The sequence below is a fragment of the Lonchura striata genome, chromosome 9, assembly GCF_050655825.1.
Source record: "Lonchura striata isolate lonStrDom1 chromosome 9, ASM5065582v1, whole genome shotgun sequence".
NCBI lineage: Eukaryota > Metazoa > Chordata > Aves > Passeriformes > Estrildidae > Lonchura > Lonchura striata.
In genome coordinates, this window is record NC_140711.1 from 10,188,318 (window position 1) to 10,194,586 (window position 6,269).

Genomic DNA, 6,269 nt, shown 5'->3' on the forward strand with positions numbered 1-6,269 from the left:
GGGCCTCTAGAAATGGGCCACCCTCCCCAGCTCCCCTGCCCGCTGGGTCAGCAGCATTGCAGCTCCCCTGCATCACCTGCTGCACTGCACATCTGCACTGGAGCAGCCTGGCAGTGCCACGCTGCAGTGGCAGCTCGTGGTTTGGGAAGGGCATCCTGCTCCTGGGCTCCCTGAGAGGCAGCACAGCTGCTCTGGTACCCCGGCAGCCCTTGCCACCCCTTGCCAGCCCAGATGGATGGAGTATTGTAAATGCAGCTGAACCCGGTGTGAAGAAATGATGTCTGACTAGTTCAGAAGGCTGAATGATTACTTTATTATAATTATGCTAAAATACATTAATATACTATATAAATGAAGATACTAGAATGAGAAACAGACTTTCTCTTACTACCAAATCTAACTCCCAACTCGTGACCCTCTCTCGCGAGTGCAGCCACAGGTGGATCAGGTTGGCCATCAGGCTCAAACAATCCTGGAAAAGGGCCGATGTTTGTGCTCAGGGCGGCTGAGTGCAAAACATCCGAACGGCGAAGGATGTGTCCCAGACCCCAGCTGCCCCCACCTCACACTTGTGCTGCCCTGACAGTCCCAAGCGAGCCCTGCAAATTGAAATCAGGAACCTGGACTGGTGAGTTTTCTATCCCAGGGAAAAGTGCCGGTGTCTGTGCTCAGGGCCTTGTGGCAAGGAGTAGAAATAGAAATTGTTTTCTATTTCTTTCCTCTGTGCTCCTCTATGAAAAAATCCTTAGAGAGAGAAGAATGTGCCTGCCACAGAGGGAGGGATGCACGGGCTGGTGCAGCAATCCTGCCCAGCTCCCATGTACCCTCAGGCTGCAAAATCCACCTCCCACCGCTTGTGACAGTGATTCAGCAGGAGCTCGAGTGACTCATTTAGCTGCCGAGGAGATTAAAATCAATTCCTACTTCGGCGATGACAGACTGCCCTTTCGTATCACATTAATCTGGGAGGATAAAAACCAGCCCAGAATTGTTAACGCGGCCACGAGAGGGAGCTCACAAATCCTGGGAATGCCGCAGGGATTTGTCGAAATGACCAACATAAATGCTTTAATTAGGGTTATTAGAAATAGTAGCTTGTTTCTTAATTCAAATCAGTTTATTTTGTCCTTTATCAAGTTTGTTTTTTCCTGAAGTTTTTGGAAGGTCTTAGAAGATTTAACTGTCAAGGCAACCATATTCAGGCTTCATTTGTAATCATCCTGTTTATAGTATTTTGGTTAAAATTTAACCAAATTCTGCTCTTAGACAAGAAAAAAAAATCCTATAAAAAACTGAAATGTCAAACATGGCCAATAACTCTGCTCTGTCTCCCTTAGCATGTGCATGTAACTTTCCTTCTCCTATAATTGGACTATATGCATATCTACAGGAGGCTATGTGCAAGGTTACTTCCATTCCTTTTTGCTCATATGGAGCTCCAAAGGAAGGACAAAACTCAAAAGGAAACAAACCTTTGTTTCCTGTAATGTATTGCAAAAGAACTGCCTGGAGAACACACAGGGAAAAGGCTCTTAGCAGCAAATCCAGCCCCCCATTGGCAGGCAACAGAGGGATTTTATCCCCAGGCAGCAGGAGCTGCCCATGGGAACATAACAGGATGGTCTCAGGTCTGAGAGACATTGGAAGCAGGACACAACAGCAATACATCTTATATCCCATGTCACATCACTCAAAGGAACTCCAGACCAACATATATTCTCTAAATTATAGCCAATATATAATCACATCATAAGAAATTGCAAAAAAAACCCCAACCAACCAAATAGCAGAGAAAGACTTTGCAGCTGGCATGCTGAAGGGAATGATTTCTTGTAATTAAAATTTAAAGCATGGGAGGGTTTTTTGGTGTTTGTGGGGATATTTTCCCTCCCTCTTTTACTTTTCATGTTCAAGTTAACTGAATGTTTCTCCAACACCATATACATTTCTTGGGGGATCTTAGAAAGGAAAAACACTTGAAGGAAAAGAGTGCAGTAATCCTCAACATTTCATGTATGCAGGAAGTGCTGGAGCATTTTCAAAGGCTTTTTTTTTCAACTTAAGTCTCTAAAAGTCTCTAATTGGCCTCACCCTGTCATTATTCTCATCTATGAGTCTGATGTATTTCCCTCCGTGGCACTCCCAGTTTGCTCCTTGTCTGCAGCACAGCTGAGGAGCTGGCTGCTTTCTGAGTGATTCCCAGCATGATGATGTTCCTCTGACGTCCTGTAAAGCAGGAACCCTCTTGCTGCTATAGATCTATTTATTGAACAATCAGGAAGATGCCTTAAAAGCCTTTATTTCCTCTGGCTGCAGCTCCCACACAAGTCAGCAGGCTCATTAAATAACCATTTGAATGATATACACTTGGGGGTGTATTTCCCCCTGTGCTGCCAAGCCAAAGGGATCCTAAATATGCCTTAGTTTGATGTGGCTGGAGGTTGAAATGGGATAAAAGAAGGCAAAATTTCCACTGGCTGCCAGCAAAGGAAGAGAGGGGGGAGTGTTCTGAGAGCTCAGCAAAGCTGGAAAAAGCTGCAGCTAAAAGAGCACTGAGGTTCATCCAGTCCTTTCTCCAGGCAGAAACCTGGCTTGGTCTTACAGCATGGTGCTTCTGAGACATGGTAACACTCACTAGAAATGGGATGTCCCAGTGTCTATGGACCAGAATAGTCCTTCCTTTTCCATGCCTCATGTTGCCTTAGTGAAATCATGGATATAGACTTTTGCAGCCAATTCCTGGGGCCCAAACCACTTGCTACTTCTCCTATGCCTATATGGTGACTTCATGTGCATGGTCCTTTAGCTGCGCCCTAAATTCATCCCCTCCATCAAGCAGATCCTCATATGGATTTCCCAATCAGACCTGAGGTGTGTACAGGCTGTGTTGGATGCACTTTCTGCTGTGTAAACTGTACTCCCTTCTCATGAACATTCCAATGAGACTGGATGACATGACATAGAGGATCCAGGTTGTTGTTTCTTTGTCACTCAGGATTGACTTGTGTTGACTAATGCCTAAGAAATTACATGAACTTCTTACAAAGAAAAATGTGCCATATTGATGGAATTTTCAATCTTGCTCAAATGTCAGGCAATCTGCTTGCAGAAATTAGCATTCTCATTTCTTGACTCCCCGACCTTAATAACCAATGGAAATATTGAACCAACCTTTTAAAATTGAGATTACTCATTTAAATCCAATTGGAAAATATGGTGATGGTAAGAACAAAAATGTCAAGGAAGTTGAGGGGCTGAGTTATATTTCCCAGTCATGTTAGGCTTTGAAATCTGCTCATTTCCTGCCAATTACAAGTTTGGAGCTGTTTGTGGAGATCAGTTGTGTTGGCCTAGATGTTACAGGCTGATATGAGCTTTTGTATTTCCTTGTGAAATGTGCCATTAGATGGAACATGTTGTGCTCCTCTGTTTCTGGTTGCTAAGTACCCATTCTTCACAGCTGTACCTTGAGGCAGAAATTTAATAACCCTGTGATGTTTGCTGTCTTTCCTACAGAGCTGCAAGATTTCTAGTAATAGGAAGGAATACAGTCAAACAGTGCTTTAACTGGTTGGGTAGTGGCATATTATGAACAAGTTTTCTAGCTAGAGTGGTATGTATGTATGGAAATTAACTCATGTTTGCCTGTTTAGGTGCTGTTCTAGTATTAGTGTGACCCCTTGGGAAGTCCACTTTTGTGGACAAATACTGTACTGGAAGAAAAGGGTATGACAGAGGACAAAAAGTAATTTTAAATTCAAAATTGCTATCTCCCCTGAACTAATACCTTATATCTCTGAAGATAACTTGCCTTGAAGCTTAAGACCTGGGCAAATATCAATGCTGTTATATAGTAATATTAAAAAAAACAAACAAACAAACAAACAAAAAAACACCAGAAAAACCCCACCAAAAAACCAAAACAGTTATCTCTCTGAAAGAAAGTCATACCATTTCTATTAAAATGAATGAAAGGGATCCATGCTGTTGGGTCTGAGGAAAGCCTAAAAGACAGCTGCAATTTATGTTCTGTTTCCTATTATGAATTCTGTTGACCACAGCTGTGGTGTGGTGGAATTTAGAGCTTTTACATTGATGGGGATTTGGCACATCAGAGGAGAAGGTATCTGCTGGTTGCTTGGGGAGGTACAGGGAATATCTGTGTGCTAGACAGAACAGAAGCATGTCATATAAGATTCCTGATTGTTGGATGAAATCTTTGCCCTGCTTGATAAGGTGCTGATGACTTTGATACCTTTTCCCATCCATGGCAGGGAGGTTGGAACAAGATGATTTTTAACCCAAAACATTCTATATTTCTATGCTTCAGTGATTTCATGGCTAGAAAATTATAAAGGTTTTCTTCTCCTTTGGACCTTCATGCCTTGCCCTTGTGTTTCAAGTGATCTTAGCCAAGAAGTCCACTTGTAAATCTGTTGGAAATCCAGACATAGTCACATCTGGAGCTGTCCAAGAATATTCCAGTTTGAGCCTGCCTTTCACTAGATTCTTATGTGTGAAAAAGCTGCAGTTTATTTCTCCCCTACATATTTGCAGGAACAGCTATTGCTAATCTTTCAAATAAAATTTAATTAGAGCAAGTTTGGACATTTTGATTTGTCTCAAAATCAGCATGACAAAATAGGTCCCTAAAGGAAAAAAGAGGGGGTTTTTGTTTTATTGCTTAAGATGAAACAAAGGAACATAGGACTGTCTTGTAATGCAGGGATCTGTAAAGGAAGAAGCCCACATTGCCAGAAGGAAGGAGGAAAATGCAATGTTCCAAAGAGAGTGAGACATTTGTGCTTGATGAGCTGTGCATTAAACATGACTGTCTTCAAGCAGAATCAGAAACCATGTGTGATATTTGAATTTCAGTAGACTACTCTTCCATTGTTTGTCTGTGTTTTGTTTTTCCTCTCAGACCCTTCTCTCTCATCTGAAGAGTCTGGGATTTTTAAAAGAAATCTAACAATGAATTCCCATTCCAGTTGTTATTGAGCACCTCAGATTTATGGGAAACTACATAGGAGCACTCTGTTCCTTCATTTTTTGTGGATAATTAACTGGCTCAGCTATATTAGGACTTCATTCAAACTGCATAATTATTTACAAGAATAATAGATGATCAGGTATTTTCAAAGAAAGTTTAGTAATAATGTACATCTACTGGTAGCAACTAAATACTTAATTTCCTGGCTCGGTTTGCTCCAGTGTAGGAGCAAATTTTTCTATCTTAAAGTGGGATATTGTGGTGAGTATGCAGCTTGTCATCAGCCTGTCATGGAGGGGCTGTGTTCAATACTCAATAAATTTTCTAAGAATCCCATCCTAATGAAAGTTTTAAAAAGACTTATCAAAGCCTTTTGCAGGGCAGTCCTGTCTCTCAGAGGAGGGAAAGTTCATGGTCTTTCCTCTCACTGAGCAAGTTCTTAATATTGGGAAATCTTTGCAAGAATTTATGATAACTTGAAATGTTCCCACTTTGGGTGATTTGGTGAGATATTTTATCTCTCAAAATAGGTGGAGCACTTCTTTTCCTCTGAAACAGTGTTGGAGATGAGATAATAATTAAGGTGATCTTTCCCACTCCAGTAATCAAAGCAGCTTTTTAAGCCCTTTTTTAAAGTACTGTCTATAAAGTTCTTAAAAAACCTCATAAACACATCAAAGAGTTAAAAATAACTACTGTTGTTTCCCTATTGCTTTTTCTCTGGTGCTTTGAATTGCATCCTGTAATCTCCTGAATCTCTGCTCACAAGCCCTTCCCACAAACATCCCTTGCACTCTGTTAAAAGCACAATCTACTCCTCTACCAACATATTCTCTCACCTTGCTGTATATTAGCTCATCTTCTTTACAATATCTTTAACTGGAATTTGCAGCTGAGCTTTGAGGCTTCCCAGTGGAATCAATGACTTTTTCCTATCAAAATAAATTTCCCAAAAGCTTCCTTCCTTTGCTGGGAATTCAGTGCCACCAAAATGAATCTGGTTTATTAATTAATTAATTTCTTGGTCATTTTGTTTGTAGTTTTTTCCCAAGGTGATCTCTATTGCTTAATTTACAGATGCAAGTGGCATACAGGGTGGACCTATTGTTTCTTCTCTGGGTGTGTATATCTGCAGCTGGGAAGAATGATCAGATGTGTGGCTCCTGAGAAGTTCATGTTGCCTTAGGCCACACCTGATTTTCAGTGTAGGCCTGGGAGAAGGGTTAGAAACTGGGAAAAAGGGAGAAATCATTTCAGCTGAATAACTCTTTTATCT